Raw genomic sequence first — 25,447 nt, forward strand, 5'->3', positions numbered from 1 at the left:
AAAACCAAACCAAAATTACAAGAAATACTAAAGGGAGTCCTCTGGTTAGAAAATCAATAACATCAGATAACAACCCAAGACTAGAACACAGGACAGAGCAATCAGATATCAACCTAGATAAGGAAGTCACAAAAATAAATCAAAGTTAAAACACTGAAAATAAGGAAAGAGAGATGTCAATACGTAAAAGATGATAACATTAAAACAAAAAAGAGGGACTGAAAAATGTAGTCATAGATTTTTTATATGGAGAGGAAATGAAGGCAATATAAAGAAATAAAAGACTGGTTTAAACTATAAGTTCACTATGATCAGACCACTCAACAGCAATGGGTACCGTTTGTCAGACGCATAGCATATTCCACTAACTTGTATATCAAAGTGTTGACTTTTCACAAAACAAGTTTACATTTTCAAGTGTTTCTTAAATTGTTATCTATGAACCATCTACGTTAGATTGTTAAAAATTGAGATTCCTAAACCCTACTTCAATCTTACTAAATTAGACTCTGCATACGCTAGGACAAACAATCTCTAATTTTGTTAAGCTTCTGGGGTGAAATTTTTTCACAAAAGTTTAAGACCTTGTAGTTTACCAAGGAAATAATTAGAATCCTGAAGAGATATAATTAGAGGAGGGTTCTGCTTTCTAGAGAAAATTACAGAAAAGTTTTGGTTGCCGTCACGATTAGGGTGCATTGCTGGCGTTGAGCAGGAATGTCAAGAGATGCTAGATGTCAGACAACATGCAAGACAGTCCCTCACTGTGCATGAATGTCTCACATCCTGCTCAACTTTGGAGTGTTGTACTTGGCATTTATGAAAGTGAAAAATACATTTTTAATGATCTGATCATAGAGCCTGATTCTTTTTTTTAAATGTAAACAGAACTTTTGCCACGGTTTTAATACACTGAATTTTCCTACAATCACTATTATATAAATTTAAAGACGTTTGCATGCTGTTTTGTTTAGAATTGTATTGAGTTGCTTGCTATTTCATAAAATCCCATCACTCATGGTGATGCTGCTCACATATCTGAGTTGCCAATACAACACACCTCTCTCAGTTTTCATGTATAGCTATTGCATTTATGTTGATTCTGTGTATAGGTGATAGCATCTAACTGCTTCATTATTTTTTCTGACCTATTCTGGCCTAAGTATTTACATATTGAAATACTTATCATTTACATTATAAATTATTTTCCTTTTATTAATCATTTGTATTAGAGTTAAAAGTTGCCCTGGTGGTGTAATGGTTAAACGCTTGGCTGCTAACCAAAAGGTTGAAGGTTCAAACTCACTCAGTGGCTCCCAGAGAGAAAAGACCAGACAATCCGCTCATGTAAGCATGATAATCGATTCTGATTCATAGCAACCCTGTAGGACAGAGCAGAACTGACCCCATATGGTTTCCAAGGATGTAATCTTTACGGAGACAGACTGCCACATCTTTCTCCTGTGGGACAGCTAGTGAGTTTGAACCGCTGACCTTTCAGTTAGCAGTTGAGCATTTAACCACTGCGCCTGCAGGGCTCCTTACCTGTAAAGATTACAGCCTAGTAAACCCTATGGGGCAGTTCTACTCTGCATATAGGGTTGCTAAAAGTCAGAATCAACTTGACAGCACACAACAACAAAAACATTAGAGTTAAAGCTTTTTTTAATTATCCATTTGAAATTAAGATAGTAAAAGGGACTTTATCAAGTATTTTCCCTAAAAAGGTTATATTGTCTCTCATAAAGTTGAGAAACATTGAGAGAGAATTGCCCCAAACCAGTCTGGGTCAGAACATTTTTGCAAGATGCACTTCAAAACCTCCTTCTGGGGAGGAATTTGGATTCCTGATTAAATGTTTGAGTAATTTTCTGACAGCTTTAAATGGCATTAAGAACTTCTGGGACCTAAGATTACTCACCTAGCTAGCTAATGAGTCTAATTATTTGTTTTTCTTGTATCTAACCCAGTGGTTCTCAACTGGGGATGATTTTGCCCTCAGGGAGCGTTTGGCAATGATGGGAGATATTTTCAGTTGTCACAACTGGGAGGGTACAACTGGCATCTTGTGGTGGGTAAAGGCCAAGGATGTAAACATTCTACAAGTCATAAGTTAACCCACACAACCAAGAATTTTATGGCACAAAATGTCAATAGCGCCAAAGCTGAGCAACTCTGCCGTATCCATTTTCTTTTCTTATAATGTGTTCACCCGAAGATAAAATCTTTTAAATGGCTCACTGTGAAGCCTCTTTCCTTAATGCATGCTTGAAATAAATTTGGCATAAGCTTATTCATAATTTATCTGAAAAGGTTTTTTTATATATATACTATTTAAAGTTACTAGCCCTGAGAGAGCGAAATAAGAAATAAGAAAAAAACAAGATGAAAGATGTTGTAGAACTGTGTAAATAGAACAAAACAAAAGAAAACATAACAAACTCATTGACACAGAGACAATTCTGACTCCTAGTGACCCTATAGGACAGAGTAGAACTGTCCCATAGGTTTTCTAAGGCAGTAATCTTTCCCTGGAGCAGGTGGTGAGTTTGAAACACAGACGTTTTTGGTTAGCAGCCAAGTGCTTAACCACTGCACCAACTGGGCTCCTGTGTAGGATCTAGTTACTCCCCTAGTCTTTTGTTTGTATGTTCAGGGAGAGATAAGGAACCATTAGAAAATATTTGTAAGTAGTGATAAAGCTATAGGAAGTTAGTAAACAAGAAATTATAGTAAGCCAAATGAGAAAAAAAATAAGGTTTGGGAAGTGATGGAAATCAAGAGATATAGAAACATTTCTTAACTGTGTGCATACAGGAGGATAAGAAAAGAATACTAAAGTCCCAAGTCTTATATCACTGACAATAATGCTAAAAGGTTAAAAAAAGGATTTGGCATCCTCTTTCAATTCAGTTTAAAAAATTAGTTGTTCAAAATAACATGTAAAACAATGCATTTGCCCTCATTTTAAATATCCAGGCTAAAATCTCCTCCTCAGTACCAAATAGGACCAAATTTCTGTCTAAAGGTTTGTTTTTAATGAGGAGACCAGCATTATACAAACATCCCAAAGACTGAAGATGCAAAGATGGAAAAAATATTGCAGCCTTTTTCAGGGATTCTGAAAATATTCTTATGCTACTCAACTGTAGAAAAATAAAGTTGGCCAAGTTTAAAGAATAAATAAGGAAGCAGCAAAATATAAATTAGGAAATTGCTTAGACATTCTTATGAGAAGAAAATTATCTTCCTGGAACATCTTTCAGTTTAGCTTACTCAGATATATAGGCATTCTCTGCTAATTGCAAACGTACGTAATAGTCAGTTCCCAACTTGCACACCAAGTTTATTTTGACTCTTCAGTGAATTCATATGGCTGTAGTAGTGTGCAGTTAGCATTTAAGTTGAAATCTCCTGGACCATAATTCTAGTGTTTTGTAATAGTGAGAGATGGGTGATATAGTTCAAATAATAAAGCCTCTCTTAATACACAGGGAGAACACACACACACAGACACACACACACACACACACTCCATTATTATGTTCTAAATTGTTCACTGGTCATTGTGAAACAAATGTTCTTATATCAGTTTTAAAGTAGCACAATCCCAAACCAAACCCGTTGCCACTGAGTTGATTCCAACTCATAGTGACCCTATAGGACAGAGTAGAACTGCCCCATAGGGTTTCCAAGGAGCGCTTGGTAGATTTGAACTGCCGACCTTTGGGTTAGCAGCTGAGCTCTTAACCACTGTGCCACCAGGGCTCCTAAGGTCAGTGATTAGGACTGCAGTTTTGCTAACATAAGTATATTTTGGGTTGAAGACAGGACTTAGAAAAATAACCACTGCACCACTAGGGCTCCAAAGTAGCACAGAGGGTATAAAAATCTTTAAAAATTTATTAGGCTTCAAAATCAGAGCTTTTGGGCCTAATCATGTGATATGTGTTCATTCCTAAATTCGATACAAAAATCACAAGGAGAATCATGATATTTCAATCCAAGAAATTTTGGCATTTAATTTCAGGAAAGTTGATGTTATGGATTGAATTATGCCCCTCAAAAATATGTGTTGAAATCCTAACCCCTGTACCTGTATATATAACCCTGTTTGGAAATAGAGGTTTTCTTTTGTTATGTTAATGAGGTCCCACCAGAGAAGTGAGGGTCCTAAACCTAATCACTTCTGAGTTATAAAAAGAGCAGAATAGACACAGAGACATACACACAGGGGGAAGATAGATGCCAAAGAACACCAAGGATCTCTGACAGACACTAGAAACCAGGAGAGAGGCTCAGAAGGAATCAATAGTGTTGAAACTTTGATTTGGACTTCTAGCCACCAGAACTGGGAGAAAATAAACTTCTGTTCTTTAAAGCCACCCACCTGTGGAATTTCTGTTACAGTAGCACTAGGTGTCTGAGACAATTGAGAAGGAGATATTTAGTATCCTAAAGTGGACAGAGACATGATAATTGAGTGCAATCGGATCATGGATTGGAAAAAAATTGCTATAAATTACATTATAGGGACAATCTGTAGAATTTAAATATGACCTGTACATTTGATGGAAATCCTGGTAGCGTAGTGGTTAAGAGCTACAGCTGCTAACCAAAAGGTCGGCGGTTTGAATTCACCGGGTGCTCCTTGGAAACCGTATGGGACAGTTCTGCTCTGTCCTACAGGGACGCTATGAGTTAGAATCAACTCGACGGCAACAGGTTTGGTTTTTTTGGTACATTTGGTAATAATATATTAATTTGAAATTTCCTTACTTTGATGATTGTGCTATAGTTATATAATAGAATCTCTTAAATCTTAGGAGATGCACACTAAAATATTTAGGGATAAAGGATCATGATATCTGTAACTTACTTCAAATGTTTTAACAATAACAATATACTGCTATCAGTATGTACTATAATAATATCGACTTGAGAGCAACATGTTTGGTTTGCTTTTGGATAATAATATATATTGCAGACACTGTGGTGCTTTACCCAGGCTTTGTCTTCAGAGCCAAGACATCCTTCTTTCGCCTGCTAGGCATATTAGCTGCCAATTCAAAGAGTTGTGTAGTTCACTGGGAATTGTACTCAACTGCAGGAAAACACCCTGTCCAAGACTAGACCCTTCCTAGAAAGCGTTCTATAGCCAATTACTGGTTAATGTGGTGATAAAATGGCTAGGCCTCCCTCAATTTACAATAATGTTGAAAACCCATCCAGCTCCCAAAAAACCCGTTGCCTTTGAGTCGATTCCAACTCATAGTGACCCTACAGGACAGAGTAGAACTGCCCCATAGGGTTTCCAAGGAGTGCCTGGTGGATTCGACCTGCCGGACTTGTGATTAGCAGCCGTAGCTGTTAGCCACTACACCAGCAGGGTTTCTCATCCAGCTCCAGAGCTTCATACATAGTATCAGCTGCGGCTTCAGCTGCAATGGCATTATGAACTGCTTTGTCCCTCTACCTAGTCCTTCCTACTTCACGTCCTTGCAGGAATATCTTCCTGTCATGGATTGAATTATGTCTCCCAAAAAATGTGTGTACAAATTTGCCTGGGTCATAATTCCAAGTATTGTATGATAGTGTACCATTTCGTAATCTGATGTGATTTCCTTATGTGTTTTAAACTCTATCATTATGATGTAATAAGATGGATTAGCAGCAGTTGTACTGATGAGGTATACAAGATTGGGTAGTGTCTTAAGCCAATCTCTTTTGAGATATAAAAGAGAGAAATGAGCAGAGACACATGAGAACCTCATACCACCAAGAAAGCAGTGCTGGGAGCAGAGTGCGTCCTTTGGACCTGAGGTTCCTGTGCTGAGATGCTCCCAGACCAAGGGGAGACTGATACATCACAAGGACCTTCCTCCAGAGCCAAAAGAGAGAGCCTTCTCCTGGAGCCGATACCCTGAATTTGGACTTGTAGCCTACTGGACAGTGAGAGAATGAATTTCTCTTTGTTAAAGCCATCCACTTGTGGTATTTCTGTTAGAGCAGTACTAGATGACTAAGACACTTCCTAACAGGTTTATCACCCTAGAACATTCCATAATAAGTCTTCTGTCCATAATTATCCATGCCAGAGTACGTTTCCTGGGAACTGTAAGACAACTTAGTACCAGGTGTGGTCATAGGAAGGAAACTCTAAACCGGGATTTTGGGATTGTATTACTTGCTGGCTGGTGGGCAAAAAGACCCCACACTGGTAGTAGGTGAGTATGGTTATCCATAGACATGCTGTAGAGGTACAATTATAAAAATTTTCACCAATGACCTCTTCAAGATGAATCTGAAGTACCAAGGGGAAATGACACCCTGAGAAAATGGGGTATCATTCTCAAGGACACTCTAACCTGTTGCCTTCAAGTAGATTCTAACTCATAGAGACCCTTTAGGACAGAGTAGAACTGCCCTATAGGGTTTCCAAGGAGCACCTGGTGGATTTGAACTGCCGACCATTTGGTTAGCAGCCAAATTCTTAACTACTACGCCACCAGGGTTTCCAAGGACACTTTATACTCCCCTAAATATAATGGTCACTATATAAGTCTGTGTCACCAGTAGGTAGAATACATGGATCTAGGAACTAGTGGTGTAGGTCAGAGTATCTCCATTAATCATCACTCCCAGTGACCCACTTCAGAAAGTTGTGATTCCTCTTTCCACAATGTACATTCTGTTGGTCTAAAGAACCTGGTTGCCAAATGATGAGTATTTCCAGCAGAAGGCACAGTAAGAATCTCATTGAACTTATAGCTGTGACTCTTGCCTGATCAATTCTAGCTCCTTGTGCTGAAAGGCCAGTGGGCAAGGAAAGTAGTCACTATACTGGCAAGGGTAATTACCCTGATAATCAGGAGGAGACAGGACTGCTGCTACACATTGGGCAGGGAAGAATAAGTTGGGTGCTCATGTGATGCATTGGAGGTCTCTTGTTGTTCCCATGCCCAATTTTAACAGTAAATGGACACATGCAACAGTCACAGCCTGAGAAGTGCATGGTGACCAGTGGCTCAGCCTCCTCAGGAATAAACACTAAGGTCACTGTCATGGATTGAATTGTGTCCCCCAAAAATATCTGTCAACTTGGCTGGGTCATGATTCCCAGCATTGTATGATTGTGTACCATTTAGTAACCTGATGTGATTTCCTTATGTGTTGTAAATTCAGTCATTATGATCTAATAAAATGGATTAGCGGCAGTTATACTGATAAGGAATACAAGATTGGTTAGTGTCTTAAGCCAATCTCTTTTGAGATATAAAAGAGAGAAGTGAGCAGAGACGCAGGGGAACCTCATACTACCAAGAAAGCAGTGCCAGGAGCAGAACATGTCCTTTGGACCTGAGGTTCCCGTGCTGAGTTGCTCCCAGACCAAAGGAAGACTGATGCCTCACAAGGACTTTCCCCCAGAGTCAAAAGAGAGAGAAAGCCTTCTCCTGGAGCTGACACCCTGAATTTGGACTTGCAGCCTACTGGACTGTGAGAGAATAAACTTCTCTTTGTTAAAGCCATCCACTTGTGGTATGTCTGTTATATCAGCACTAGATGACTAAGACAGTCACCACACAGGCAATTTTCCTCATCCAGCAGAATTGCTTGTCAAGGGTAAGGACAGTCTAGAAGGAGTGGAGAGGAGGGAAAAAGTGTATTATTAATGACTTCAAGACCAACTATTATAATGATGGGTGTAGTTCATCCCACTAACCTTCCTCTTATAAATTTCCCCAGGAGTTGTGACTATAGAATTCTAGAGAACTGTACCTGGATGGAATGAACTTGAAATGCGAAACAAATGAATCTTTTCAGTGCAAGGGGCCAGAAGAAGATTGTGGTAGATGCTAATGGTACTCTGTCCAGATCCCTTTTACTGGACTGGTACATCTCATCTGCTATGAGGGTTGGCTGCTAAAGTCTCACACCTGCGCTCTTCACCACAGAATTGCCCTTGGCTGAGGGAGCTACCTCATCTAAGAGGTTATGCTCCTCCATCATCCTCTCCTTTTGCACACAGTAAGCGCTTGGCTGCTAACTGAAAGGTTGGGAGTTTGAACTCACCCAGCAGCTCCACGAGAGAAAGATCTGATGATCTCCTCCTGTAAAGAATACAGCCTGCAAAACCCTATGGGGCAGCTCTACTCTGTCATATGGGGTCTCTATGAGTTGAAATCATTTCCAAGGCACCCAACAACAACAATGACTAACCAATACAGGGTTATATAAAGCTTGCCTCCTTGCCTCAGTGCAGGACAACTCTGTGGTGTGATTTATGCCACAGCGTTCCCCATCACCCCTCCTCAGCAGATCAGACCAACCCTAGATTTTAGGCAAGACTGCATCCTTGAAGGTTGTTTCCTCTTCACTGTGCTGCTTCTTTAATTCCTCTCACAGGTTTTTCCTAAAGAGAGCATACTCACTAAAACACATGCTCCTTAATCCCTGCCTCAGTCTATGCGTCTGAAGATTACAAGCTAGGATCCCTGGTATTTGGTAGGCTTTCAATATTTTTGTTTCATGGTTTGTTTGTTTTGACAAAACATGAATCAATGAGTGACATATCACTAAAAAATTTATGAACGTAAACACAGTGACAGAAAAGATGGACTAGAAGCTGCTTTCTTTTTAGCTCCCAAAAAATGCAAATTGGAACAAGTTCATTAGGTAATAATATCCTCAGTAAAGTATAAAGATTTTTTAGTCTTGTTTAAAGAGTCAGGAAAAGAATTGGAATGGCAAAATTGTGGAAGTCTAGGAAATTAAGTTCTATTTAATTAGTGTACAGCAAGGGGATAGCATGTTTTACTCTTCAATAATGGACTGGGGGCACTATGACTGCTTTATAAATATTAATCATTAGTCACGAGAACCAAAGACATTTTAAATAATTTATACTAAAGTCATAAATTTGATGAGTGTTTGATCACATTGTTAGGTTCAAAGCACCATATGTATAAGATTTAAATTTTCTTATTAATTTGGATTGTTTTCCTGTATTTTTCTCTTAACCATCTTTTTTAGCATCATCTTATTTTAGAGCTGGAAGGGATCTAAAAAGTCATAAAAATCTACCCCCTCATTTTACAGATAATGAAGAACACCTAGAAAGATAATTCGCTACTTAACTTTCTCAATCTACCTAAATGCATTGTAACCATAATCCATCTGTCTATATTATATTTGAACAAATTGCTTCATATGATTGGTATTTAAAATATTTTTAACAAGCAGGTCTCCAAAGTAGAGATTTCCTGTCTATCAAAAAAAAAAAAACAAACCAAACCGTTGTCGTCGAGTTGATTCCAACTCATAGTGACCCTATAGGACAGAGAACTACCCCATAGAGTTGCCAAGGAGAACCTGGTGGATTTCAACTGCCAACTTTTTGGTTAGCATCCGTAGGTCTTAACCACTACGCCACCAGGGTTTCTTTCCTGTCTATGGTCAGCCACTATTTAATACACCCTAAGAGCAGTCACAGACTCAATAACAAGTATATTGGCTTTTTCAGATGATATAACAATGTGATTTTGGTCGGTTATTTTTCTCACTGGAGAAGATCTGAAAGGTAATAACAGGCCTGAATTTTCTTCAAAGCAGACAGATACCTAGGATGTGGGGGTATTTTGTTTTAGAATGGTTAAGAATCACTGCTCGTTGAATGCTTCATCAAATTATCTACAAGGCATAAAATCAAGAATAAACAACTTCTAGAAATGTTAACTTGTGAAGATCAGAAAATATTTGTCCTCAGCCCTTTCGCATTTCTAGGTAAGAATGTTGGAATTATGTTAATTGGCTAATTTATGTTGTTTACCAAACGCATGTTCTGAATTATCACATAATAAATAATTTGCAGACCTTGATTCCTATGCTAAACTGTTGATATATAGAGAGAATTAAACAAATTGACTTGTTTATTTGGAATACAATAAATTGTTTTTTCTCTCTTTTTTAAAAAATTCATTCTGTTTATTGCATATATCACGCACTCACACTGTCCTTAGAAAATGACACAAAAATATTGTGTTATAATTTAAGGATGTTATATACTATACAGCAGCACCTGGTGCAACAGCTGTGAGCATATTTAAATCAATGAACAAGGTGCAGAAACCCTTCTATACCAAAAAGTGAAAAAACATTAAAAAAGAAGAAAGAAGAGAAAAATAGGATGTTGCGTATATCATAAGAAATAATAATAATGTGTGCTATTCACTAGTTCATAGGTGTATTAATTATCTATTGCTACCTAACCAATTACCACAAACTAAGCAACTTTAAAAACAATTATTATCCCACACTGTCTGTAGATTAGAAGTCCTGGTACCACTTAGCTGGGTTCTTTGCTCAGGTCACAAGGATGAAATCAAAGGGAAGGGCTGCATTCCTATTTGGAAATTGGGTTCCTCTTCCAAGCTCATTACTTTTATTGGGGGAATTAAGTTTCTTGTGGTTGTAGGACCGAAGTCCCCATTTCCTTTTTAGCTGGCGCAAGGTCTTTGACCCGTGCACATGACCCCTCCATCTTCAAAGCCAGAAATGGCATATCAATGTCTTCTCATGCTTGAAGTATCTCTGACTTCCCTTTCTACCAGGTGGAGGAAATTCTGCTTTGAAAGGACTTGCCTGGTTGGCTCAGGCCTAACCAGATAATCTCCATATCTTAAAGTCAACTGACTTTATTTAATTATATCTGAAAGTCTCTTCACAGCATTACCTGGATTAGGGTTCGATTAAGTAACTCTGGGACAAGAATCTTGTGGGGACGATTTTTAGAATTTTGCCTGTCAGGATAAGTTCACTTTTCTATAGAAATGATGTGTTCATATAGTATGGTTTCCATTCTGCAGTCCTCTACTAAGTAGTAAAAGTGGCTTCTTTTTAGGTAACAACTAACAAATGGCTCAAACAGTAGGCAAATTTGATTTGATTAGACACATTTATTGGGATTATGGTTTAACACATTGAATTTAGTAACCTAGTCTGTTCAAAACTGATGACTCATATATTTTAACTTATGATAGTTTCACTTATATACTTCAGTAGGGCAGCACACAGTTCTAATTGAAGAACCTCAAGAGCACCAACAATAGTTGAATAAGTTGTGCATTGCACAGCTTGACATGTTGTCATTCACTTGGTAGTCCATGCGAATAACCTAGATATGTGTAGGTCACACTTTTCATAATTATACATGGTGGTCTTGTAAATTCAGCAGAGTTGAACTTTTTCAGATAGGGCAATGGAAATTATAAATGCAATGGAGAGATTTTCCTAATGAGAAAACACAATCTAGAAAGATGAAATCTGAGAACGATTTGATCTAGAAAATCACTAGAGTCACAGTTAGAGTTACAAAATTGACTCAGCCACCAAATTTCAGATTTAGACAAGAGATAAATGATGGAGATAAGTAGGCATTTATTTAAGACAAACATAGAATTCATAGATCAAGCAAAATTCAGATAAAATTTCAATAGAATTATTATGAAAGATTTAATAATGTTCTTGTCTTTGACTTTATTGTTGTGGAAGAAATTTATTGTATTTTGATGCAAATAATGCGTGCCTTCTATATTTCTTTGCCAACAATGCTCTACCCACAGGAAGGATTTTTGTAAGCATGCTATGTTAATTTTTTTACATCAACATGTAAAAAAATTGGTATAGCAGCAGTTATGAAAATGTCTCATAGGTGGAGGGCATGATTGGCAAACAAATGTAGAAGGTGTTTGTTATTTGTGTAAAAATACTATTCACTCCCATACTCTAGTTTTTGGAGGTCTATGCTAGAGTTGAACCGCTTGCTAATATGGCAATTCTTATATTTGTTGCAGATTTCAAATTATAATCAAGAAGTAATGTCATTAAAGGTTATATAGTTTAATATTCTCAACAATGTTGTAAAGCTCAGGTTATGGAAAGAGCACCTTCAATTTGGGGAATAAAGAAGATCATACTTGAGCTAGACCCTGAGCTTTTTGCATGAGAACCATTTAAAATGTCAGAGAAGAGACAACAACACTGTTGGTGGTGAGAGTGAGTGGACTCGTCCAAATGAGGGGGCTACTTCTCACCATCAAATCTTAAAAGCCAGATGTAATTAAGAAAAAATAGCATACGACTTATGGAACAATATATGACAGTATTTTTCTGATTACGTGAATACAAAAACAATTGGGACAGCTGCATTCATGTTATGATGTGGCCAAACTATGCACGCCCCCCTCTGGAGGCCAGTAGAGCAGGTAGAACTCAACTGGCACATAAGGGTGGTGAGATGGTGTTCCGGTTCTGGCTTGCTCTCCTGCCGTGGTAGTCTGGCACCCATGTCCATCCCTTGTGGCTCATTGCCCACACAGAAGTTTCAGCATACCTGTGGAGGTGGTATCTAGGCATGGGGAGGAGGAGAAAGGGCATGCTCCTAGCCTGAGTGGCTCACGCTCCAGTTTATACTCGGTGGGCCCTGGGTGTGGTGAAGCTTCCCATCTTTATCCCTGTCCCCCACCCTAATGAGGGCCAACAGCTGCAAGATGAACTGCTACTTGTAGGTGCTGGGGGTGTCGTGAATGGACAACAGATGGAGGAGTCTATGCTGGTAGCGCTGTACACGGTGCTCCTGCACTGAAGCATGGGCAAGTTCCACTACAAAAAGGAGGACACCCACTCCATTAGCACTGTGGGCACCGAGGATGTCGACTGTGAATTCATTGTCTTCACCTACGTGCACATCTCCTTTGATGAGCTTGACCGTGCCCTGTGCAAGGTTGTTGGAGAATTCAAGGATGCCTTGCACAACTCTGGTGGCGATGGTCTGGGGCAGATGTCCTTGGAGTTCCACCAGAAGAAAAAGTCTCACAGGCCTTTCTCAGATGAGTGCGTCCCATGAGAAATGTGTATGGTCAAGGTGCATGTGGTAGCCCTGGCCACAGAACAGGAGCAGCAGCTATGCTGGGAGAAGGTGGGTGAGACACTGCAAGAAAAATCATCATATCATGGAGGCGATGAACTGGCATGAGTAAATGCCCAAGATGCTCATGCAGTCGGAGGTAGAAGTGCTTGACAGAGGCTTGTGGGAAGTGCTGCCCTACCTCTACAAGATCTCCTTCGAAATCACCAAGACCCTGGGCACCTCGATCACCACCACTATATGCAGGCTTATCAAAAACACCCTTGTTCTTTAGAGCTTGCAGGGGCCTGGGAGCTCCTTTAAGGCTCCCAGACCTTGGCTTCTGGGGATTATACTGTGGAGGCCCTTGGAGCTCTGGAACCCTGTTCTGCGCCCTTAGGTGAGACATGGAAGGGGTAGCCCCTGGCCCTTATTTGGGGTTACCAGCTTCCCTGGTTATCCTTTGGTGACAATCAAGTCCAGCTTTACACTGTCTCTCCACTCCCCAGTTGAGGTCCTCCTTCCTTCTCCACTGTACAGAAGAGCCCCTTCTAAGGATGGTGAATAAAGTTGAGAATGTGGAAAAAAAAATGTCAAAGAAGAGAGAGTGATATCAAAAATATAAAGTAGTCAGCTCCAAACTCCCATCTTTCCACAGAAACATAGAAAAACAAGAAGTATCAGAATGAACATTGTCAGAACAATGGAAAATAGTCAAAGGTTTACAGCAACCAGAAAAGAGGTGATTGAAGAAAAAAGCAGTTTAAAAATGTAGAAAAGCTTTGGGGCATTTTTACTTAACCTTTCCCCACTCCTCCTCAGCTTGGTAGCGGTCTTGCAGTGTGGGACCTTGGTTTCTGTTTGCAGAGGGAGCAGAGCATACCTTATTTGAAAAACAGTGTCTCTTCTAAACTTTTGGGGAGCTACCTGAATAACTAACACAAGGGACTTGTTTCAGTTTCACTGAAATTGGAAATCACTTAGAGTAGAAAACAGGTGGACATTGCTTAAAAATATTGTAGGTGAACAAAAAATTTGCAGCCACCTAGAGCAAAATATTATGGTTGAAAGATACAAGAGACCACCTAAAGCCTGGGAGAAAAAGCTGGGTAGAGAGTTTCTTTGGGAATTAAAGGCATTCAAAAGCACCCATGTATACTGGGGATTTAGAAAGCCATGTGCTTGCATAGGGCAGGATGTAAACTCAGAAAATACCTGAGAAGATCCTAAACTTTCACCTCTGACTAATCTCTAGTCTCAGTTCAAACAGGAAATTAAAGCTAATGCCGAGCTGTAAACAGCCTAAGTGTTGAAGGAGTGCCCCAGCACAGAGTCAATATGAAAAGACTGGGAGAAGTGGTTTGTTTGTATGTTCATTCATTTGTATAGTTTTATATTTTCTTCCCAGGTTTCAAAAAAATCTGTCAAAACACTAGCCAAACACAAGCTAAATAAGAAAAGACTTCAGTGCCTACCATATTTTTATGCAAATAATGTGCACCTTCTACGTTTGTTTGCCATCTGTGCCCTCCCCCACGAGGTATTTTCCTAAGTGCTGCTATCTTGGTTATCTAGTGCTGCTATAACAGAAGTATCACAAGTGGATGGCTTTATCAAACAGAATTTTATTCTCCCACAGTCTTGGAGGCTAGAAGACCAAATTCAGGATGCCAGCTCCTGGGGAAGGCTTTCTTTCTCTGTCAGCTCTGGAGGAAGGTCCTTGTCATCAATCTTCCTCTGGTTGAGGAGCTTCTCAGCGCAGGAACCTTGGGTCCAAAGGACGTGCTCTGCTCCCAGTACTGCTTTCTTGATTGTATGAAGTCCCCATGTCTCTGTGCTTGCTTCTCTGTTTTATATCTCAAAAGAGATTGGCTCAAGATACAATCCAAACTTGTAGATTGAGTCCTGCCTCATTAACATAACTGCCGCTAATCCTGTCTCATCAACATCATAGAGATAGGATTTACAACACAGGAAAATCACGTCAGATGATAAAATGGTGGACAATCACACAATACTGGGAATCATGGCTCAGTCAAGATGACAGATATTTTTGGGGGACACAACTCAATCCATGACAGCCCATATGCCAATTTTATTTTACATGTTGCTGTAACAAAAATCAGCATAATATGCTTACAAAAATACCTTGCAAAGGGGAGGGCATGGTTGGCAAACAAAGGTAGAAGATGCCTGTTATTTGCAAAAAAGTATGATATACATGACAAGAAATACAGTCTTTGCAAAAATAGTTTCGATATGTCACTAAGCAAATGGATGACTACAGCCTTCAACAATCACATATAACAAATCTGAGGAAGGGGAAGAATCTGATTTTCAGTATCACCACATTTTAATGTTCAAATTTCCAGTTTTCAACAAAAATATCACAAGGCATACAAAGAAACAAAAATTTACGGCCCATTTACAAGAAAGAAAGAAATAGAAATCAACCACGAGGAAGCCCAGACATTGGACTTATTAAACAAATATGTTAAACCAACTGTTATAAACATGCTTAAAGCTCTAAATGAAACCATGGATAAAGAAATAAATGAAATTAAGATAACAACATATGAACAAAATGAAAATATCAACAGACAGACATTATAAAAATGAAACAAATAGAAATTCTAGAGCTGAAAAGCACAATAACTGAAAAGAAAAATCCAGTAAAGGAGTTCAACAGCACCTTGAGTAGGCAGAAGAAACAATCAGGGATCTTGATGACTGGCTAATTGAAGTTATCCAGTCTGAGGACAGAAAAAATACAAGAATGAAGTGAACAGTGCATAAGGGACCCATGGAATGCCTTCAACAGGATCAACATACATATTAAATGAATCTCAGGAGAAGAGAAAAAAAGGGATAAAAAAATCTGAGGAAATAATAGCCAAAAAACTCCTAAATTTAATAAAAAACATGAATCTACACATTCAAGAAGCTCAACCAACTCCAAAGAGGATAAACTCAAAGAGATTCATGCAACGACATAAAGTGTCAAAAGCCACTGACAGACGGAATCTTGAAAGCACCAAGAGAGAAGCGACTCATCATGTGCAAAGAATCCTCAATAAGATTAACAGACAATTTCTCATGAGAAATCATGGAGGCCAGAAGGCAGTGGGATGACATATTTAAAGTGCCGAAAGGGAAAACAAAACAAAACAAACAAACCAAAAACATGCCAAACAAGAATTCTATATCTAACAAAGCCATCCTTCAGAAATGAAGGTGAAATCAATGTATTCCTATATAAACAAAAGCTGAAAAAGTTTATTATTAGAAGACCTGCAAAAAATGCTAAAGGGAGTCTTTCAGGTTGAAACAAAAGGAATATGGGTAGTAACTCGAAGTCATACAAAGAAATAAAGAAATGCAGTAATGGTAACTACATAGATAAATATAAAAGTCGGTATTATTAGATTTTTGGTTTCTAACTCTACTTTTTTTGTCTTTTTAAAAGACAAATGCATAAAATATAAATCTATCTCTTGGGCACACAATGAACAAAGATGCAATGTGTGATAACCACCACACACAAAAATGGGGGTATAGCTGTGGAGAAAACTTTGGTGGTTCCTCAAAAAATTAAAAATAGAATTATAATACCAAACCAAAAACCAAACTCATTGCTATCGAGTTGATTCTGAACTCATAGCGACTCTGTAAGATAGAGTAAAACCGCCTCATAGGGTTTCGAAGGCTGTAAATCTTTACAGAAGCAGACTGCCACATATTTCTCCTTTGGAGTATCTGGTGGGTTCAAACCGCTGACCTTTCAGTTAGCAGTCGAGCGCTTAACTACTGCACCACCAGGGCTCCCTGCTCCTCTCATAGTTCTCCTCATATCAGTTAATGGCAATTACATCCTAGTTATTCAGCCCTAAAATCTTGGAGTCATCCTTGACTCCTCTCTTTCTCTTATACACACACTCCTCCCTTATCGACATGGTTAGGTTCTAAAGACCAGGTGGCTGTGTAAAAATCAGCATTATGCAAAAATGGAAGATGACCACATCAGATCACAAAATGGAGGATGACTACATCATTACATAACTGTCAAATTACATCGTTACATAACTGCTAAATTATGTCATTATATAACTGGCAAACCGCTGAGAATCATGGCCTAGCCAACTTGACACGTAACCTTAACCATCACAGCCAGAGTTACTCTCACCTCACACCTCGGCATTTGTTATTGCCAAACATATGTGGATAATGTGCAAAATAGTCAGATGGTAGATTTTTTGTTATTGTTGTGAATGCTGAATATCAGATAATGGATAGTCAGTAAGTGAGGAGTACGTGTACCATGTTTCAAATCTGTCAGAAAACCCTGTCACCAATCCAGGACTGAGCCACCTTCATTGTTTTCCTAAGTATTCCAATAGCCTACCAATAGTTCCAATACATGTGTGTCTGTTCAAGTCATTCAACTAATACCTATGATGATACATATTTTCCAGACTATAAAACAATTTTATCCACCAACCAGTTGTCTACTATTTCATGAAATATTCAAATTATATGTAACTACATAAAAAGCTTCTCTGTTCTAGTTCATCTAATATTCAAATTTTATGTGGCCACATTGAAAAATTCTAGATTCTACTTCAAGAAATATCCAAATTGTATATAGCTACATAAAAGAATTCAAGAATAAGAATTGTAATAATTATTTTTGCTTACATTCTTGTCCTTTTGCAATCTACTCTCAACACAGTTATCTTGTTGAAACCTTAAAATCAAGTATCTTCTCTGCTGAAAATCCACTCATATCTTGTCATCTCACTCAGATTAAAAGCCAAAAACCTTACCAGCATTTACAACACTCTCAGAGTTTAGATTCTATATGTCTGTGACTTCATTTTCTATGGCTCTCCCCCTTCTCTTTCTCCACCCACACTAGATTCCTTGCTAAACTCCATTAAACCAGGCATGTTCTTACCTCTGAGCTTTTGTACTTTTGTTCCCTCTGTCAAGAACTCTCTTCTTTTGCCTTTGGGTTTTTTGTTAAATGTCATCTTCTCATGGATGCGTCCCTGATCACCCTATTCTAAATTTAATGTCTCCTCTATTTCTTCCAAGAGCCCTGGCGGGACAATGGTTAAACATTTGGCTGCCAGCTGCAAGGGCAATGATTCGAACCCGCCGGCAGCTCCACGGGAAAAAAGACTTGCCAATCTGCTCCCGTAAAGATTTCAGCCCTGGAAACCCTACAGGGCAGTTCTACTCTGTCCTATTGGGTCACTATGAGTCGGAATTGACTTGATGGCACACAACAACAGCTATTTCTTCCTGTTTCTTTTTGTCACTGAAGCACTTATACTAACACATTTTATATTTTACTTACATGTTTTGTTTACTACTTTTCCTGTCTTCACTGGAATGCAAGCTCATCGTGGAGTTGTGGCTGTTTTGTTCACTGCTGTAACCCTCTATCGTAATTGCCTCTGACACATAATTATTACTCAATAAATATTTGTTGAGTGAGGAGATCAATAAATGAATTCAACTTTGAACAATATTTTTTCTGTATACCACTGCCCTGATTTCTGTGAAAACCTTAGTAAAAAGTCCAACCAAATTAGTTTCAAATGGGAGATTATCATGTTAGGATTTGTTTCCTTTCTTTTATATATACTATTGGGTGAATCTCAGTTCCATTTGTTATATAATCTTTATTAACCAGAAATAAATTTCCTGCCACCAATTTCTTTTGGTAAGTAAACCTTATGAAGATGCATTATCAATTTTCTTTCCTGTTAAGAAGTTTCCTTATCTTGTTACACAAAATGGTACAAATTGTAGCTGTTAAGAATTTTATAAGCCTTTGGGCTGGTTTGAAGTGATTTTCCGTCATCAGTCCTTTGCTCTAATTCCACCATTTAATTCACATGGCAAGTTGAACAAAGGAGCAGATGGAGTTGCAACCTGTAGACATTTCATTAGTGTCTTCATCATTCAAAGGGGCTCATTTATAATCCTCCACACAGATTTCTTGCTATGATGTATAGAAGATGATTGACTAAGTCATTTTCCCGAGAACTTCTTTTACTTACTTTTAGAAGACAGTATTTTGTACATTTTAGTTCTTGGCAAAAAACCAAGAGGATAGGAGGGAGCAAGATATAATTGCTTGTCTTCTATACAACAGCTTCAAATATTTTTCCAGTTTTCACTATTACAAAACTGTTAAGGCTGTTAATCCATAATATATTTATGTATCAAAACATTGATTCCAGAATCTTCCATTTGTGCATGCTTAAAATTATTATGGTATAGACAATCCTACTCTTCCTACTTGACCATTTCAAATTATTTTCCATATTTCTGTGTTTACATATTCATTTTGATATTTCATTCCTTCAGATGTCTATATGCATGGACATTTAGACTATTCTCCTGCTCTTATAAAACAGAAATGGATTTTAAAAGAACAACGGGATGATATTTCATTTCTTTGCTAACATTTTCATGAGGTTTTGAATATTTCTTTTTGGCCTAATTTTTTTCTTCACATTTTCTTACAGGTATGAAAATACCTGTTTCCCACACTTAGATATTCTTTCTTAGGAAACAAAGATAAATAAACTAATTTGTGAAAGCTTATATCCTACAAAAACAGAAGATTTTTTATGGACTATAGTGTTTTCTGGAATTCTACTGCACTTTTGTGTGACATATATTTCTATGATAACACTTACCCTATTTGTTTATTTAAATGTCTATCTCTTTTGATGATCATTTTATCTCTTCTGCCTAGGACTGTGCCTGACCTTAGAACCTACTACTGCAGGTTCTCAATAAATGATATTTTAGTGAATGATTATATGATGATTCTATTTTGTGTCAAATATTTTTCTTTGTAAACCTTAGGTTTTACCACACAAGGAATATTTTTATTTTGAGGTATATACATTTATTTTATTTGCTTTCTTTTCTCTCCTTAATTTCTAGGTTCAAACTCTAAATTTTTACCTAAAACATGGTTGTTCTTACTGTTGTTGTTAGGTGCCGTTGAGTCAGTTCTGACTCATAGCGACCCTATGTACAACAGAGTTCAATATTACACATCTGTCCGTATCTATTTTATTGGACTGACCCATACTGAATGGTTTGGTCATATAATGAAATACATTTTTTAAGCTGTAACAAAAAATCCAAGATGGTCAACCTTCTGTCATGAAAAACCAGTTACAAATTGTGTATTTTTAGATATTTTCCTGGTTAAGAGTTATTGCCTTTTCTTTTAAGTTTAAGGGCCTGAAAAGGAGATAAATTATGCCAAATGCTTCAGTTTGAGATTTTTTTTTCAATCTCATGAATAAGAAGCGACCTGAAATTTCTCACGTAAGGTGAAGCACAAATTTGATTTATGTGCCTTATAATCCCTCGTAGCTCTGAGTGGGAAGAAAACACAGAGTATGCATTTGTAAGTGCCTACATGTTTAGAAAAACAGTATCTTGAAAGTCAACATGAGTGGATGAAAAGAAAATATTACATGATTTTTTTAATATTCTGATCACTGACACCAATGTAAGTAGGCTAAATGTGTTTAAAATTTGGTTTTGGAAAAGAAATATGAATAGAAGATGTAAATATATAGAGTGTAGAAGTAGTTCAAAAAGATATTCTTGATTTTTTTAATGCAAATCATGGTGAATTTGTCATGTTAATTCATATTGTTATTCACTTAGCCACTCCTCCTCCCACATTACTCAGAGAGGACAAAAAAAAAAAGACAAAGGAAAACAAAGGGCCATTCTTTGTTGGTTGATCTTGGAACCTAAATCCAAATGCAAACAAACGCAAATAATTCCGGGTTAGGGGTAGTTAAAATATTAAGAGTCTGGTTCCTCTAGATGTATACATTCTCCTGTTTCTTTGTCTTTCTGTTAATTCAGGTTACATAACAATAAAGTTCAGGATTGATCAGGCATGTGGTTTATTTAGGGCAGGATTTGAATAATGACAGACTGGATGGTAATTCTACTTTCTGCTTTGGACTTCCTGGAATCTGTGAATACTGACTTGGCGAAAGACTTCTGCTTTGTATCAAATGGAAAATCTAATTGCTTCTTGCTCAAACCCTGGCCGCAGCCAACATTTTCCCCTTCTGCTTCTTTTGGCTGTCATGTTTCTTGTTCTAACATCCCTTGAGACTATATTGTGAGGTTTCTCCTACTGAGGAATATAGAGACATGAATGTTTGTTGTTAAAGGAAAACTACAGACTGTCTTCCTACCTACTGTCAACTGGCTGAATAAAATAATTCTAAACACAATGTTTCATGCCATTCCCAGTCCAATCTCTAACTATACTGAAGTTTACTAATGATGGTATTGCCTTTTAACCCTCTAATAAATCTCGTCTTCCCTATGACTAGCCTTAGAGTGATCATTCCATCAACATCCCAGGCATTTTCCTCATAGTTTAAGCCACTCTCATCTAAAATTTTTCTGACATTTAGAAACTCAACAACTAATTCCTGAGATATTTTGTACTGAATTTTCTCATCTGATCTTCAAATCTGCCCATATTTTCTTAATCCTGTTATATAGTCACCAAGGAGGAAGGGAGTGTTCATTTTATCTTTTATTTGCTCCCTATTACAAACTTTAATAATTGCTCTAGTTTCTAGGTCTAAAGCATCTCTCTCTTCCTTGGTTAAATGTACTAGATCCTCACTAAACTTCTCTACCTTAATAGTACATCTTTTTTTCTTGTTCCAAGAATATATACATTTTCCCTTTCATATATGGCTAGGCTGGTTGCTAAGACTACAAATCTTCTGGAAATAATTCACTTTCTTTCTCAGCTTATGCTACTTAGTAGTTTGCTTTCTCCACTTCTGAAGGGAAATTGTCCTCTGAACAACATATTTCTCTCCATTTAAATATTCTACAGTCTCTCTAGGGAAAAGACTTAAACTCTTTTCATGGTAACTTTAACCACCTAATACTCAAACCAGTATGTTCCTGATGTATGCTCTATTTAGTGATTTTTCTGGATGAACTTATATCATTTCATTTCAGTTTAAAATTTGATCTCCATTTTTAAATTTTTATTTTCCATTTCCAATTCTCCTCCCCTTCATAGGAAGTCATTACAGTATGTTTAATGTATTTTTGCTTGTTGGTTTTCTTGCAAAATATGTATTATATATTTATGTGCCAGTATTTTTAATACCTAAACGTAATATATACTGTATAAAATGTATAAAAGCTGTTATAATATAAACTGTATTTAAAAAAACTGTGTAATATATCTCATTCTTTTTTTTTTTTTTACTCATTCTTATGGATTGGATTATTGTTCAATTTACTTACTGCCCCTCCCTGTAAGAAGATTATACTTTCCTGCCCCATTGATATCAGGCTTGACTTTGTGACCTGTGTTGACCAATGAAACTTGAAGTGTCATTCTTTTTGTTTACCTTTTTCTTTTCTCTATTTCCACTAGACATAGTCCTATAGATCTTCTAGATTTACTTTTTCTCTCCAAAACCTCCAAATGTGTTTTCAATATGGGTCTTTGTGTTGCAAACTTTCTGAGGCATTACTTATGCCTGACCTTCATATATGAATGATAGTTTGGCTGGATATAAAATTCTGTTGCTGTTGTTGTTCTGTGCCCTTGAGTCAGTTCCGACTCAGTGATCCTATGAGATTTTATTGATAATTGTTGTTGTTAGGTGCCCTTCAGTTGGTTCCGAATCATAGCAACTCTGTGTACAACAGAATGAAAGATTGCTCAATCCTGTGCCATCCTCACAGACATTGCTATGTTTGAGCCCATTTTTGCAGTCACTGTGTCAATCCATCTCCTTGAGGGTCTCCCTCTGTTTTGCTGACCTTCTTCTTTACAAAGCATAATGTCCTTCTCCAGGGACTAGTCCCTCCTGATAACATGTCCAAAGTAAGTGAGATGAAGTCTTGCCATCCTCCCTTCTAAGGAGCATTCTGACTGAACTTCCTCCAAGACAGATTTGTTCATTTTTCTGGCAATCTATGTTATAAGCAATATTCTTCACCTACACCGTAATGAAAAGGCATCATTTCTTCTTCTGTCTTCCTTATTCGTTGTCCAGTTTTCACATGCATATGAGGTGATTGAAAATACCATGGCTTGGGTCAGGCTCACATTAGTCCTCAAAGTGACATCTTTGCTTTTTAATACTTTAAAGACATCTTTTGCAGCTGATTTGCCCAATGCAATATGTTGTTTAATTTCTTGATTGCTACTTCCATGGGCATTGATTGTAGATCCAAGTAAAATGAAATCCTTGACAACTTCTATGTTTTCTCCATTTATCGTGATGTTCCTTATTAGTCCAGTTGTGAGGATTTTTGTTTTCTTTATGTTGAGATGTTATCCATACTGAAGGCTGTAGTCTTTGATCTTCATCATTAAGTGTTTCAAGTCCTCTTCACTTTCAGCAAGCAAGGTTGTGTCATTTGCATATCACTGGTTGTTAATTCCAGATTTAAGTTATTTTCCTTCAGTTCTTTAAAAACATTATTTCATTGTCTGCTATCATCTCACATTGCATTGAGAATTCTGATTCTTATATTGTGTCTTTGTAGGGAATCTCTTTATGTCTGGAAATTTTAAACTTTTTAAATAATTTTTAACTTTCAAGTTCATCAGTGTCTAAAAGATCTTTTTTTTAATCTTTCCTGTTTGACAATAAAATTCTAGATTTGAGTTATTTTCTCCAGTTCTTTAAAAATATCACTTCATTATCTGCTGATATCTCACATTGTGTTGAGAATTCTGATTCATATTTTATGTCTTTGTAGGTAATTTTCTTTTATGTCTGGAAGTTTTAAACTTTTAATAATTTTCAAACTTCGATTTCAGCAAAGTCTAAAAGTTTTTGTTGATCTCTTCTGTTTGAAAATCTATGAGTTCTTTCAACCTGAATTCTTTTGTATTTCTTTATCTCAGAGTTTTATTTCGACTATTACTTCAAAAATATCTTTCTGTCAAAATTTTTTTATTTTACTGTCTATACAAGACTATTAATTTCCAGATAGTGATGCTGAAATTCTCTCACACTTTACTTTTTCCTTTTACTAGTTGTTATTTTTGCATCATTTCCTGACAATTTTGGAAGAATTTTTCATTCTGATGTTCCATTTCACTAAATTATTCTTCAGTCCTATTCATTCTACTGTTTATCCAGCCTATTGGGTTATTTTTTTCCAACTACTATAGTTTCTTACTACATACCTACCATTGGTTCTTTCTATATTTGTTTATTCTTCCTTCATATTACTAAAGTATTACCACATAAATCTAGCATTATTTATCACTGTTGAGACAATTTTGCTGTAAATGCTATGTGTTGTTAGTTTTTTTTTCCTTCAAAGTCAATGTAAACAATGTCAGAGTATTTTGCCATTGAGATTTTGTTCTCCTAGGGATATCATATGAATGTTCCATAATCATATACTGGATTGTGAGCTAGGGAGATGCCAAAAACTACAAATTAATCTTTGTCATTTCAAGTGTGTTTAATGAGAGTACTTGATTTCCTGGTAGGAAGTTCAATGAAAGATGGAATTACTTTTTTGCATAAAATTTTGTTGAAGTGTAACATACATACATTAAAGTGTACAAATTATGTGATGAATTCATTAATTTTTTACAAAGTAACCACACCTGTGTAAACATCACTCAGATTAATAAACAGAACTTTGCCACAGAACACATTGTTCTTAATGATTCTATCTTGTTACTAACATAATTAAGCATAAGCATAGTAGTTTTAAATATTGTAATAGTATACTGAACAAATAATCCAAGAAGGTGGACTATATGAAGAAGAACATGGCATCAGGATTGGAGGAAGCATCGTTAATAACCTGTGAGATGCAGATGACACAACCTTGCTTGCTGAAAGTGAAGAGGACTTAGAACACTTAATGATGAAGATCAAAGACTACAGCCTTTAGTATGATTACACTCCAACATAAAGAAAACAAAAATCTTCACATGTGGACCAATAAGCAACATCATGATAAATGGAGAAAATATTGCAGTTGTCAAAAATTTAATTTTACTTGGATCAAAAATCAATGCCCATGAAAGCAGGAGTCAAGAAATCAAACAACATATTTTGGCAAATCTGCTGCAAAAGACCTCTTTAAAGTGCTGAAAAGTAAAGATGTCACTTTGAGGACTAAGGTACACCTGATCCAAGCCATGATATTTTTAATCACCTCATATGAGTGCAAAAGCTGGATGATGGATAAGGAAGACCGGAGAAGAATTGATGCCTTTGAATTATGATGTTAACAAAGAATATTGAATATACCATGGACTGCCAGAAGAATGAACAAATCTGTCTTGGAAGAAGTACAGCCAAAATGCTCCTTAGAATGGAGGACGGCGAGACTTTGTCTGACAGGTTATCAGAAGAGACCAGTCCCTGGAGTAGTACATCATGCTTGGTAAAGTAGAAGGTTAGTGGAAAAGAGGAAGATCCTCAAGGAGATGAATTGACACAGTGGCTGCAACAACGGGCT

The 25,447-nt window shown here is 37.1% G+C and overlaps 1 pseudogene; it reads left to right on the forward strand.

Annotated features, from left to right (window-relative positions):
* Nucleotides 1–13,199, forward strand: part of LOC101358527 (autophagy-related protein 101 pseudogene) — a 49,626-nt pseudogene extending 36,427 nt beyond the window's left edge.
* The last annotated feature ends 12,248 nt before the right edge of the window (nucleotides 13,200–25,447 follow it).

The sequence above is a fragment of the Trichechus manatus genome, unplaced genomic scaffold (assembly GCF_000243295.1).
Source record: "Trichechus manatus latirostris isolate Lorelei unplaced genomic scaffold, TriManLat1.0 scaffold00159, whole genome shotgun sequence".
In the NCBI taxonomy this organism is placed as follows: Eukaryota; Metazoa; Chordata; class Mammalia; order Sirenia; family Trichechidae; genus Trichechus; species Trichechus manatus.